The following is a 14,460-nucleotide window of genomic DNA, read 5'->3' as shown; positions in this document are numbered from 1 at the left end:
GAGGGGGGGGGGAGGAATGCAAATGACAACACAAAGATCACTGCAGAGAAATCCATGAGCTTTATATGGATTAACTGTGTTGGAGCGGCTGCTCTCGCTGGCATTTAACGCTTTCGGTCCCAGCTCCTGCCAGAGTTTCTCCGTTTATTCTGGAGGCGAAGGGAGAAGAGTCAAGGCTTCAGTCCAAAGCTGCAGGAATGGAGTGGAAGCTCATCCGGACCGTTCTGTTCTCTCTCTAAAGCCACGGCCACGTCCACACAATAGACTTAAAGCACTGTGATACCACTGTGGCAATCACACAGGGTCCCCGGACGTTTCACCGTCTATTGATCCCTGTGCCACCACTTTATTTCTCGCTGCCACCACCCAGGCCCTACCTGGTACAATACTGAGTCCAGTCAGGGTTCAATTGGAACATAAACTTCTGTTTATTTATTGCAGTTTAGCAAGCGTGTGGTTTCATAAACGGTATCGGTCAATGACAATCATGGGGTGCCTATCCAGACCTATAACTTCCGCTACCTGCTCTCTCTCACTAAACCACGTCTCAGATATTTACTTGTCTTCCTAGCCCCTAACTGTTCCTGACTTAGCTTATTTCACTACACTAACTCAACCCTGCTTTTGAATTATGGTGCTAGAGGAGACTCTTGAGAGTCCCATGGATTGCAAGAAGATCAAACCTCTCCATTCTTAAGGAAATCAGCCCCGAGTGCTCACTGGAAGGACAGATCGTGAAGCTGAGACTCCAATACTTTGGCCACCTCATGAGAAGAGAAGACTCCCTGGAAAATACCCTGATGTTGGGAAAGATGTTGGCATGGGCAACCTCGGCCCTCCAGATGTTTTGGGACTACAATTCCTATCATCTCTGACCACTGGTCCTGTTAGCTAGGGATCATGGGAGTTGTAGTCCCAAAACATCTGGAGGGCCGAGGTTGCCTATGCCTGGAAATAAACAACTCTCCGACTTTTAGAAGACATCTGAAGGCAACCCCTGTTTAGGGAAGTTTTTAATGTTTGATCTTTTATCGTGCTTTTAATATTCTGTTGGGAGCCGCCCAGAGTGGTTGGGGAAACCCAGCCAGATGGGCGGGGTATAAATAATAAATTATTGTTAATATTATTATTAGAATTGTTCCCCTTACAGAGCCACAATTCCAAAGGGATTGATGCGGTGGTGTGTGTTCAGTGGACTGGGGGGACTAGGCTAATCTCCTAAATATTCCCTGGGCGCCTCCTTCCCAAAGCCCAGGAAGCTTCTGCCCATTTTAGGCAGTTATTTGCAATGCTCACATGCACAATGTCAGAACGCTGTGACATCACACACATCAGTCCCCGTTCCCGTCCCCATCCCATCACCCCAGCAAGCTGACACCTCTGTCCCTAACTCTTCCCTACAAAAAAATTCACCTCATGCCACTGGACTGATTGTTATGCAACTCTGGGAATGGCAGCTTTCGAAGGGAATAGGGATCTCTGGACAATTCTCAGCATCCTTAACAAACCACCGTTCCTGGGATTCTTTGGAAGAAGCCATGACTGTTTACAGCAGCACCATTGTGCTTGAAAGGTATGGTGTGACTCTGGCCTACGTGTGACAATCCCCTCTGTGGCTGCGTCACGGACACAAATCATGTCATGCAAACAACACAGTAGAGAGGGCCAATCGGTCTACTGGCAGCCTATGTCATTTCCCCATGCGTTCAATTATTATTAGCAGGGGGAGAAAATTGATTCAGTAACATACAAACCAAACTTACCTGTCAGGGGCTCAGGAGCAGAGGCACAGGAGAGGGAGGAAATGGAGAGCGAGGGGGAGGAATCCGAGGGAAGCACAGGAGATGAAAGTGGTCCGAGGGATTCCATGAGCCTCTCCAGCGAATCGGAAGATTCACAGAAGGGAGCGCCGATGGCCAGGGCAAGGGGGGTGCCAAGGGGGAAACCCCAGAAGGAAGGGGCCAGCGGGGACTCCCAGAGCAGCAGTTGGAAATCAGGACCAGCTTCCCCACCAGAGCGCAGTGGGGGGGAGGAGTCCCAGGCATCGGGACCAGTGTTCTGACCACCAGCGAGAGGAGATGAGTCAGGATTGACCACGCCTCCATCGGAGAGCGGGGAAACGGTCAAGAGGAAAGTTACCGGCTGGGCGCGCGCGCCAAGTTCAAATGTACAGGCGAGCGGCACAGCAGGCAGCCCGGATAGGGAGCCAGGTCCTAAAGCCCGCCGGAAAGAGGGGCAAGACTCAGGGGGGTCAGCGTCAGAAGAGTCCAGAAAGGAGGAAACCCCAGGGGGCAGAAGGACCCAGAGGAGGAAAGAACAACGGAAGAGGTGGAGTAAAGCTAGAGTCTTAAACTGGTGTCTAGGAGGCGGAGACTCAGATGGAGCTTCGCCGGTCTAGCTTCTAAGACGTAGAGTTGCACGCTGCGGTTTGGAAATGGAAACTAACCTTCAATAAAGACTTTTATACGTTATTACTGGCTAGCGTTGGTCCTCTGTGAGCTGGGACCTAGAGGCAGCTCTGACATTACCTAACTCGCGGTTGCAGAAACAATACAGTTGTACCTTGGATCTTGAATGCCTTGGCTCCTGAACAAATCAGCTCCCGAACGATTGAAACCTGGAAGTGAGTGTTCTGGTTTTCGAATGATTTTTGGAAGCCGAACATCCGACAGGGCTTCCACAGCTTCCGATTGGCTGCAGGAGCTTCCTGCAGCCAATCAGAAGCCATGCCTCGGTTTTCGAACGTTTTGGAAGTCAAACAGACTTCTGGAACGGATTCCATTCAACTTCCAAGGTACAACTGTACATGAACCGAAACAGACAGCTTTTGAAATTTGCACTTCTCCAAAGATGGATATGTGAGGGGTATAAATAAATATTTTTGTGAAAATGACCTTTAAATGGCATTCTATTGAGGGAAATAGCTTTGCGGAAATTATTATAGTGTAGGAAATTTCATACAAGAATGTCTATATTAGGAGAAATTCACACATAAATGCTGATGAATTTTCATGAGGACTTAAAAAAACAACTGTGGGGAACTAAACTTATGGTTGGATAAATAAGAAACTAAGGGAAACTGAAATTGACATATTTGCCAACCCCTAGCTATAAGTATCACATTAATCTGTTATTTTTTAAAAAAAAAATCCAAAATTTGCTTTTTAATTGCATTTTAAATTATTTTCTCTCAAACTATGCTCATTATTTCAAAATATGGATTTCTAAAAATTATATTTAAAATGCATTTTAAAATGTGTGTGTATATAACTGCAGATATAGCTATAGATACAGTGACACATTTCAGAATCGCAAAAGCCACTAAATAACTCAGCTCCAATTCACACATCCATCCAGGAGTTACAGATCATGTCCACATGCATCATATTTCAAACCCGTGAGTCAGACACAATGCTAAACCATGACTGGCTACAAACAATTTCCAAAGAGCTAGCGGCGTTCATATTGCAACAGAAACAACAAATACTAAAAAAAAAAAATCTACTATGGCATAAACTTTTGTATTCTGAAGATTTATCCTGATTTCTAGGTACGTATAAGCATGGCTGGGGGGTGTGTGTAAACAGTGAGATCATAAAGAAATTAAATATGGGGAGAAAGTACTGGTGGCGATGATTATCTGATTAACGGTGACCATTTGAAGAAGAAAAAAGTGTTGATAACACAGACATCCTAGCATTGGTGTGCCAGTTTACACAATTGCTCGTTTTCAATGGGAGAGAGTTTTTTTATGTGAACATTTCAAGTCTCCATCATCTCATTTAATATTGCAAGTGCATTAGCTCTGCAAATGCATGGTTGTATGTGAGTTTCCTAAATTGCATTACAACTCCACACAGTTCAAATTAATTTGTCTTGAGAAATGCTGCCAATCTCCTTGTCCTCCAGGCTGCCAGATGTCTTCTGTTTGATATGTTTTACCTTCCTTTCAATGCTCATCCTACAGTTTAAAATATGACAGCTCTGTGGAATATAATTGATGGTCCTTGTTTCAGACACAATGGGCTCCAGACTGCTCCTTGCTTTGAAATGCGAGTATGGCCATCCCATTGCGAGCAGAAAGAAACCGCTTTGCATATTGACATGACTGGTGTCGAGGCTAAATTAAAAACAAAACATCGAGACCCTTCGCTTCAGAGAGAGTTTGCTCCTCCTGCCCCATGCCACACACATATATAGAAGAGACGGTGGCAAGGACCACCCGGGAAATAGACCTCTTCGGAGATTGAGGGAATCTAGGATTTGCTCAAGTTGTTGTTGTTTAGTTGTTTAGTCGTGTCCGACTCTTCCTGACCCCATGGACCAGAGCACGCCAGGCACTTCTGTCTTCCACTGCCTCCCGCAGCTTGGTCAAACTCACGCTGGTAGCTTTGAGAACACTGTCCAACCATCTCGTCCTCTGTCGTCCCCTTCTCCTTGTGCCCTCCATCTTTCCCAACATCAGGGTCTTTTCCAGGGAGTCTTCTCTTCTCATGAGGTGGCCAAAGTATTGGAGCCTCAGCTTCAGGATCTGTCCTTCCAGTGAGCACTCAGGGCTGATTTCCTTCAGAATGGAGAGGTTTGATCTTCTAGCAGTCCATGGGACTCTCAAGAGTCTCCTCCAGCACCATAATTCAAAAGCATCAATTCTTCGGCGATCAGCCTCCTTTATGGTCCAGCTCTCACTTCCATACATCACTACTGGGAAAACCATGGCTTTTACAATACGGACCTTTGTTGGCAAGCTGATGTATCTGCTTTTTAAGATGTTGTCTAGGTTTGCCATCGCCTTTCTCCCAAGGAGCAGGCGTCTTTTAATTTCGTGGCTGCTGTCACCATCTGCAGTGATCATGGAGCCCAAGAAAGTAAAATCTCTCACTGCCTCCATTTCTTCCCCTTCTATTTGCCAGGAGGCTCAAGTAGAAAGCAGCAAATGTTCCTTCCATCTTTACTCTGAAAAAAGACTTTCCATTTATCTCAGCCACTTTAGTTTACTTGGTGTACAGACCATAAACTTCCATTTATCTGTATTACTATGATATATCAAACCCTTCATTCTTGTCTAGTGAACTCAAGAGATTAGTGGCTCCCTTCCTAGGAGAGGCTGTGGCAACTGGGGTGACATTTAGACCTCTCATTGGCTAATTGTGGCTTCTCCGCGCAGGCTATCGCGTCTAAATAGGAATGCAATCCTTAGGAACGATTCTGTCCTTCTCAGAAGATTCTGTTTTGAGTGCCTGGCAAAAGCAGTAGCTGCACAAACTGTTGATTAATATGGGAGGCCATCGCGCCGGCTCAAACCAAGCAGAAATCATCGAAAGAAGGCGAGGACCTTAGGAAACTGCACTCGAAGCACCAATCTCTGCCTGTGTTTCTGCAACGGCTGTTATATCTGACCTTTGTTACCTGGGCAGACATAGTGACCTTAGAGGAGATTAACTTAACTATATAGAAATCATAAAACAGCCTCATAGCCTGAGCTGAAGCATATTTACTCAGAAGTCCCCCCACTGAGTTCGGTGGGACTGGTTCTCTGGTAATCAGTGTGCATAGGATTTCAGCCTTGGTGTTGCTGGATGCATATAATTTAGAATGAGTCCGAGCTCATAAACATGCTCCATCAGATATTTTTAACCAATTCTTTACTTCTTTCTAAGCATATTACAGCTGTCACAGACACACAGGCATGCATGAAATATTGGTTTAAGTCAAAGCGAGCTGCCTCGGTGCCCTTTTCTCTTAGACTTCTGGAGTGGAAATTTCCTTACAATATATTGGTTTTCCCCACCCTTTCTTTACTACGGCTAAATTACAAGTTGTGGAGGCGGTCAACAGAACTGACTCAAGTGTGGATCATTAACAAAGTAATTGGCTGGGCACCTAGAATCAAAACACAGGGCTTTGCACACAGGATAGAGCCCCCAACACTCTCAGAATTAAGCAGCAATATAGCATGGAATATATGTTACGAAACCCTTTTGCATATCCCATTTACTCTGCTTTAATGCTCTTGCCACCCCCTCTACTCCTCTAGCAATGAACAGATTACAAACTCTTAAGTTTAAGAGCTTTACTTACTAACGCCAAAGGTCTAATTCATGCATTGTTTCATGCTGCAGCAAGGAGAACACAGGTAGAATGCTCTTGGGTGTAAAATGCAGAATATACCGTATTTTTCGAACCATAGGGCGCACCGGACCATAGGGCGCACCCAGTTTTTAGGGGGGAAATCAAGAAAAATATATTTTCCCCCCCCCCAGCCCCAAAGAGCAGCGTACAGGCTGCACACAACCTCTCCCTGCCAGAGGGGTTGCGCGCAGCTATGGAAGAAGGCAAGGCAGCGAGTGGGATGGATCCCGCTCACTGCTTTGGCTTCCCCTTTAGCCCCATGCAGCCTTTCCCTCCCAGGAGAGGCTGCGTGGGGCTAAAGAATCCATAGCCCCGTGCAGCCTCTCCTTGCGGAGGGGTTGCGCGCAGCTATGGAAGAAGGTAAGGCAGTGAGTGGAATGGATCCCGCTCGCTGTTTTGGCTTCCCCGTTTAGCCCCGTGCAGCCCCTCCTTGCCGGGAGACGCTGCGCAGGGCTAAAGAAGCCATAGCCCCGTGCAGCCTCTCCCTGCCGGAGGGGTTGCATGCGGCTATGTCACAAGCCTGCATTCGCTCCATAGGACGCACACACATTTCCCCTCAATTTTTGGAGGGGAAAAACTGTGTCCAATAGAGCGAAAAATACGGTAGTTTCAAACATGCGGTCTGAACTTGGAGCAAGAGGAATGGACAAAATGCAAAGGTGTGAGGTCTTTCAAAGGTCCTTGTGGCAGAGGCAATTTGAGGGTAGTATGACTGGTTCAGCCGTAAGATGGAATTTTAGCATTGCACAGGGCGCCACTGAAATTTGAGCGCCCCAAGTCTACCACTGCTTGTAGACTTCTTGGCAGAACATTTTTGATACTGAAACCTTACCATTCTTAAACCTCGCAGGGTGAGGGACCTGCACTGACACTGTGTGGTTACTGGAAATCTGTGTGGCTTTCTAAGCATGAACAAATTCAATCGCTATGTGCTGGTCTCTGTGCGACATGACCTTAAAAGCAATTAGAAGTTCCCATGCCCAACTTGCATTCACCCCATTTGTTTTGTTTTTTTCCTCAATCCGGGCTCGCTGGCGCCTACCCAGCCACAAACACCAGCTGATCACAAGGAGAGTGCCATGTCGCAGCCATTGATCCAGCAACATCTGCCAACTCATCAGGTCTCACTCTTATTCCCTGCCTCCAGGGGTTCTTCCATTCACACTTCCCTCCAGGCGATTCTTTGAAAGAGAAGTCCTTTGACCAGCATGATGCGATCTGTCAATTACCAGGGTCTCCAAGCTCAGTCCCCGCAAGTGATCATGGCATATGCTGACCGCAGTAGCAGGATTTCGAGGCTGACCCTGGTGGCGAGCTAAACTAGGTGGAGACATGGGTCCTCATTTCCGATGGAAGGGAAACTGTCCCCACATCAGTTCAGGAAAGAATCTGCTGTGTTCAGCATGGTTCTTTCAGGTGCACCATGTAACATACAAAAGTACTTTTTCTGGTGCAAATGTAACCTACTTTTGTGCACACCAAAGGATTCATTCGTAAATTTAAAAGTATTTGCACATGCCAAAGGTCGGCTTATTCGTGATTCAGCATGTTGCCCTCCTCAGAACTAAACACCTGATAAGCCTAAAAAACCAAACCCAGGCTTTCAGATCTGTGTTTATGGGAAAGCTCAAAGAATACCAGACCCAGTCATATGATTGACTTTATTATGGCTCCCACCATTAAAGGCTCACCAAAACAATGTTGTTGTTCGTTTATCGCCAATCTCTGTGCTAACTCTGTGGTACAATCCCAGTGATTTATTCACACCACAGACTTCTGTCATGTAAGTCCGCTCAATCTTCATTGGTGGGCAGTGTTGTGGCCAGACCATGACACACGCCAGTGATCTGGCGAATGGCTGGGTCTGATAGCCCACCTGCTGATGACCAACCAATCAGTCAGTTGGGAGTTCCCCATGGGGGCAGACCCAGATGACCAATGGGCACTAGGGGCATAAATTGCCTAGGGGCATAAATTGCAACTTGCCCTGGCTCTGTTCCTTAGCCTTTTTCGACGTACAGTTGTACGTTGCTTTTTGAACAGAATGCGTTCTGGAAGTCCCTTCGACTTCCAAACGTTTGAAAACCAAGGCATGGCTTCCGATTGGCTCCCGATTGCGCAGGTTCTCTGGAAACAATAGCAGAATCCGCATCAGACGTTTGGCTTTCAAAAGAACGTTCGAAAACCGGAACACTCACTTCTGGGTTTTGATCATTCGGGAGCCAAAACATATGAGTACCAAGGCTTTTGACAACCAAGGTACAACTGTATTATATTTTTCCTTGTTTGTTTTATATGTACAGTGGTACCTCAGGTTTCATACACTTCAGGTTACATACGCTTCAGGTTACAGACTCTGCTAACCCAGAAATAGTACCTCGGGTTAAGAACTTTGCTTCAGGATGAGAACAGAAATCGTGCTCTGGCGGCGCGGCAGCAGCAGGAGGCCCCATTAGCTAAAGTGGTGCTTCCGGTTAAGAACAGTTTCAGGTTAAGAAAAGACCTCCAGAACGAATTAAGTTCTTAACCCGAAGTACCACTGTACATATATATATAAGGGACGTGGTTGGCGCTGTGGTCTAAACCACTGAGCCTCTTGGGCCTGCCGATCAGAAGGTCGGCAGTTCAAATCCCTGTGATGGGGTGAGCTCCCATTGCTCGGTCCCTGCTCCTGCCAACCTCAAGTAGATAAATAGGTACCACTCCAGCAGGAAGGTAAACAGCATTTCCGTGCACTGCTCTGGTTCGCCAGAAGCAGCTTAGTCATGCTGGCCACATGACCCGGAAGCTGTACGTCGGCTCCCTTGGCCAATAAAGCCAGATGAACGCCGCAAACCCAGAGTCATCCGCGACTGGACCTAACGGTCAGGGGTCCCTTTACCTTTACCTTTATATGTTATAGATAGATAGATAGATGATAGATAGATAGATAGATAGATAGATAGATAGATAGATAGATAGATGATAGATAGATAGATAGATACCGTAGATAGATAGATAGATAGATAGATAGATAGATAGATAGATGATAGATAGATAGATAGATAGATAGATAGATAGATAGATAGATAGATAGATGATAGATAGATGATAGATAGATAGATAGATAGATAGATAGATAGATAGATATAGATAGATAGATAGATAGATAGATAGATAGATAGATAGATAGATGATAGATAGATAGATGATAGATGATAGATAGATGGATGTAGGGAACATACAGCATCTGCTGCAAAGCATTGTGATCCAGATCCAGTGAAAGTTTGTTGCCTGTAAGACCACTGAAATCAATGGGATTTAAACTGGTCACACCCACAACTTACTTGCCGCATTGATTTCAATGGGATTTAAATGCCATGATCTGTCGATGGGGCTCACTGTGATAAACTCTCATTGATTCTGTCCCTCTTGCATGCAGCCAGGATGCTGTACATTTGCATTGACTTAAGAACAGATCTATCAGGAATATACTAATACGCTTCCCCATAAACACAGGAATATGAAAACACAACACAATTATCTCCTAAGAATACGTGGCATTCTTGGTGGAATGGTCTTAGGGCATTATGCAACAATGCCTGTAATGCTGTAGGAGTGTGTGGAAGAATAAATCTGTTCAATGTGTGTAATTGCAAAGAAAAACAAAACAAAACAGGAAGCTCACTAAAATTCGATAAAATTAATCATATTATATATAAAAAAAAAATATTTAGGTGTTCTGCTCGTCGGAGGGAGAGAGTGTTGAGACAGATTCATTTAACTGCAAAAGGCTATTCCATTACGAAACAACTCAAATGGCCTTCTTGCAAAGCATGAATGAACTCCAAATCAAAGAGCATCTGTTGAACTACGGGAGATTAGTTGCATAGTAATGGGGATGGAGCTGGCGGGCTGTCAGTCCATTTTGCCATGCACGTTCAGTATCCAGTCGTCTGCTTGCAAACAAAAAGGCCCGGTGGAATCAATGGGACTTTCAGTGTATTTAATTTCTTTTGAATGGCATCCAATATATTTAATCACTTTGGAAGCTCTTTTTTTCCAGACACATCTCCGTTATCTTATAAAACTCTGTCATTTCCCTCCCGCCCTGCAGATGGGATGTAGAACAGATCACAGCTCTGTTCAGGTGTCCTGCATTTCCTATCACATGATAGGAGACAGCCAGTGGCGGATTTACGTATAAGTTAAACAAGCTATAGTTTAGGGGCCCACTCTCTTGGGGTCCCCCAAAAAAATTTGAAGGGGAAAAAACCTGGATGTACATTTCCAAAATATAAGATAAAAAACAAATAAAATAAAACCTACATCCAGCAACAGTGTTTTGTGTTGTGTAGGCTCCTATGATGTAAGTCATCTGCTAGCCTGCTCCCTAAAATATCACTGGTTTGCTCATTTCTATGTATAGGGTGCCTAAATTCTGCACGGTCGCATGGCAACATGTAGCAGAAGACCGCAGTGCAGCACAGTTGAATGTAGGTCAAGCTGTAAGATAAAGGTAAAGGTAAAGGGAGCCCTGACCATTAGGTCCAGTCGTGGGCGACTCAGGGGTTGCGGCGCTCATCTCGCTTTATTGGCTGAGGGAGCCGGCATACAGCTTCCAGGTCATGTGGCCAGCATGGCTAAGCCGCTTCTGGCGAACCAGAGCAGCACACGGAAACGCTATTTACCTTCCCGCCAGAGCGGTACCTATTTATCTACTTGCACTTGACGTGCTTTCGAACTGCTAGGTTGGCAGGAGCAGGGACCGAGCAATGGGAGCTCACCCCGTCGCAGGGATTCGAACCGCCGACCTTCTGATCGGCAAGTCCTAGGCTCTGTGGTTTAACCCACAGCGCCACCTGCGTCCCTTCAAGCTGTTGTACCTGTTATCTAATATTAAAGAGTGGTTGTAGACTGATGATCGGGCAGCATAGACTAAGGGCATGAGTCTTATGCCTACTGATTGATTTCATGTAATACATAATTTATTTATTTGATCCCATTATAAAATTACTTTAGAAAAATATTCATCCTTATTATTTAGTAGGCCTATATTATTATTTACTAGTACAGTTCCCTATTACCCCCCACTTGCTACTATAATGCTATATATAAATGTTATAATTATATTAAATATTTTACTTACTTACTTATAAAAGGCCCCATTACCTTCAGTAGCTTAGGGCCTCATCAAACCTAAATCCGGCCCTAGAGACAGCACTTTGCCAGCCTTGCCTCCTTTTTATTTTTTTCAAAAATGTTTTATTGCTTTTCCAAATTTATAACAAACAAGTAAAAAAGCACACATTACAATATAAAAACAGAAAAGACAAACAAAGAAACAAACATTTATCCTCACTGTTAAAATCCCAATTTTGTTATCATTGTTAAATGACTTCCTCGAATTCCCCTAGCTGAGTTTCCATATAGGTCATGGTAGCAGTTTTCCAATACTACTTTCAAATAAAATTAACTTAATCAATTAACATCTGTCTTTCTTTTCATATTGTCTTCTATCCACAATATTATACAATTTAGCATATAGAAGCCAAAGGTGAGAACTGAGTGCAGAGTGGGGACCAAAGGTAGGCAAACTACCGTATTTTTTGCCCCATAGGACGCACCGGCCCATAGGACGCACCAAGTTTTTTGGGGGGGAAATAAAGGGGGAAAAAATTATTTCCCCCCCCAGGCGCTTGCGGGGCTGGCGGCGGGGAGAAGAGCTCTTCTCCCCGCCGCCCGCCTGCAGACCAGGTCCGGGGACAGCGGGAAGACGCGCTGCGCCTCCCCGCTGTCCCCGGAGCTTGCGGGGCTGGCGGCCGGGAGAAGCACGCGTCTCCCCGCCGCCCGCCTCCAAACCACATCGGGAGACAGCGGGATGGCGGCGTTCCGCCTCCCCGTTGTCCCCCGACCTTGTGGGACTGGCGCTGCGGCTCTCCTGAAGCCTGGAGAGCGAGAGGGGTCGGTGCGCACCGACCCCTCTCGCTCTCCAGGCTTCAGCGAAAGCCTGCATTCGCCCCATAGGACGCACACGTCATTTTTGGAGGGGAAAAAGTGTGTCCTATAGGGCGAAAAATACGGTAATCCCCAAAGGAGGAAAACGTGTCCCCAATCAGAGATACTACCCCTCTCCATCACCCCATAAACTGTCGACATGAAGAGGGCCGGGAGGCCAGCTGGCTGGTCCCCGCTCAGCCTCCCCTTCCAGTCGTCCCGCTGCAAAAGCCATCGGCCTCTGCCCAAAGTAAATCAGCGACCCGGGCTTCAAAGCCAGGGCACACTATCAGCAGAGTGAACTGCTCACACAGAATAGGCGTGAGGCTTGTGGAAGCATACTACAACTACAGATTTATTAATCATAAATCAGGACAAAGAAACATGTCGTCTCTCTCTCTCTCATCTTCTCAGAGAGAACGGGAAAAGGAAAAGCTATACACAACAGAAGTTCCCAGCAAGCTGTGCTGGAATGTAAACAGACATGTGACACGTAACAGTTCCACACGTCTGCTCCTTCAGGTGGAATGGAAATCTCAACATAAACAGGGGAGTGGTGCAATGTTCTGAATTGGTTGGAGGGAGCACAATGCCGGACTCACTCCTCTACTGCTGGGCTCACGCAATTTCTGCGTCACGCAGGGGCCGTTATGGCCTCTGCCCACTCCCATGCCTGGCGCACCACGCCCACAGGTAAGCGCCCAACCGGGCGGCTTGGAGGGGGCGTGGTTTGCAGTTTAACTTACTGCTGCGCCAGCCATTCTGCCTCATTTTCCGCCTTCCCGTCGCGAGTCACCCACCCTCCACTCCCTTAGAGTTTAGGGCTTAGTTTTTCTCTTGGCCTTGCTATGGACCTTAGGTTGGTCTCCCAGGTTGTCCTGGGGGCCTGGTAGGAATTTTTCCATCTGGCATTAGGCCTTGTGGTTTTTTCGCCTACCTTGTAGCAATCGTCACAACTTTTTTGGTATTGGTGGGTAGGTTAAGCATTGGAATGTGTTCGTGGTGTGTGGAAGGGCTAGGTGTGGCCATCGCCTACCCCTTCAATTTTGGGTATTCCGTTAAAGGAATCTGGCAGTCGTGGATCCTATCCGATGCCTGTGTGGTGGGGGGCCATGGCACGACCCAGTTCTGGTCCAGTTCTGGGCACCACAGTTCAAGAAGGACACTGACAAACTGGAACGTGTCCAGAGGAGGGCAACCAAAATGGTCAAAGGCCTGGAAACGATGCCTTATGAGGAACGGCTAAGGGAGCTGGGCATGTTTAGCCTGGAGAAGAGGAGGTTAAGGGGTGATATGATAGCCATGTTCAAATATATAAAAGGATGTCACATAGAGGAGGGAGAAAGGTTGTTTTCTGCTGCTCCAGAGAAGCGGACATGGTTCCAAACTACAAGAAAGAAGATTCCACCTAAACATTAGGAAGAACTTCCTGACAGTAAGAGCTGTTCAACAGTGGAATTTGCTGCCAAGGAGTGTGGTGGAGTCTCCTTCTTTGGAGGTCTTTAAGCAGAGGCTTGACAACCATATGTCAGGAGTGCTCTGATGGTGTTTCCTGCTTGGCAGGGGGTTGGACTCGATGGCCCTTGTGGTCTCTTCCAACTCTATGATTCTATGATTCTATGACCCTTGGTGACATCAGGGGAGAGTTTATAGTTGTATTAGCATCAAAAGGCTCCACCTTCTGGTGAATAAACCCCCTTCGGGCTCACCCCTCTCTGAGTGGGTGGAGTCAATCTGTCGTGGTCCAATGCCTAAGCCAATAACTTTTCACTTGCTGTAATCAATAAAGTTGTGGCCTTTTCTTGCCCATTAACCTTATATTCCGTGTCCGTGTGTCTTCATTCCACAAAGCGGGGATCGGGTCCTCAAACCACAATTTATTATTTATTCTCCGCCCATCCGGCCGGGTTTCCCCAGCCACTCTGGGTGGCTTCCAACAAAACACTAAAATGCAATAACCTATTAACATTAAAAGCTTCCCTAAACAAGGCTGCTTTCAGATGTCTTCTAAAAGTTTGGCAGTTATTTTTCTCTTTGACATCTGCTGGGAGGGCGTTCCACAGGGCGGGTGCCACTACTGAGAAGGCCCTCTGCCTGGTTCCCTGTAACTTGGCTTTTCACAGTGAGGGAACCACCAGAAGGCCCTCGGAGCTGGACCTCAGTGTCCGGGCTGAACGATGGAGGTGGAGATGCTCCTTCAGGTATACTGGGCTGAGGCCATTTAGAGGTGACCAGCCATGATAGCAGCTCCAAGCATAACCAGGCATACCGGTGACGTCTCATTGAATTACTCACAGTGCCCGTGATGGAGCTCTGCTTTGGAAATTTAAATGGCAGCCAGAACCATCCACTCAG

At 46.5% G+C, this 14,460-nt stretch overlaps 1 protein-coding gene across 1 annotated transcript in view; it reads left to right on the top strand.

Annotated features, from left to right (window-relative positions):
- The window catches only part of LOC309352945 (putative CENPB DNA-binding domain-containing protein 1), a gene marked incomplete at its 3' end in the record, with an annotated part of 62,996 nt that overhangs the window by 42,850 nt on the left and 5,686 nt on the right, over positions 1 to 14,460 (top strand). The window lies entirely within an intron of this gene.

This window comes from Podarcis erhardii (genome assembly GCF_964252035.2).
Source record: "Podarcis erhardii genome assembly, chromosome: 12".
Taxonomy (NCBI): Eukaryota; Metazoa; Chordata; class Lepidosauria; order Squamata; family Lacertidae; genus Podarcis; species Podarcis erhardii.
The sequence above is the reverse complement of the archived record's forward strand: the minus strand, read 5'-3'. Positions and strand labels throughout refer to the sequence as shown.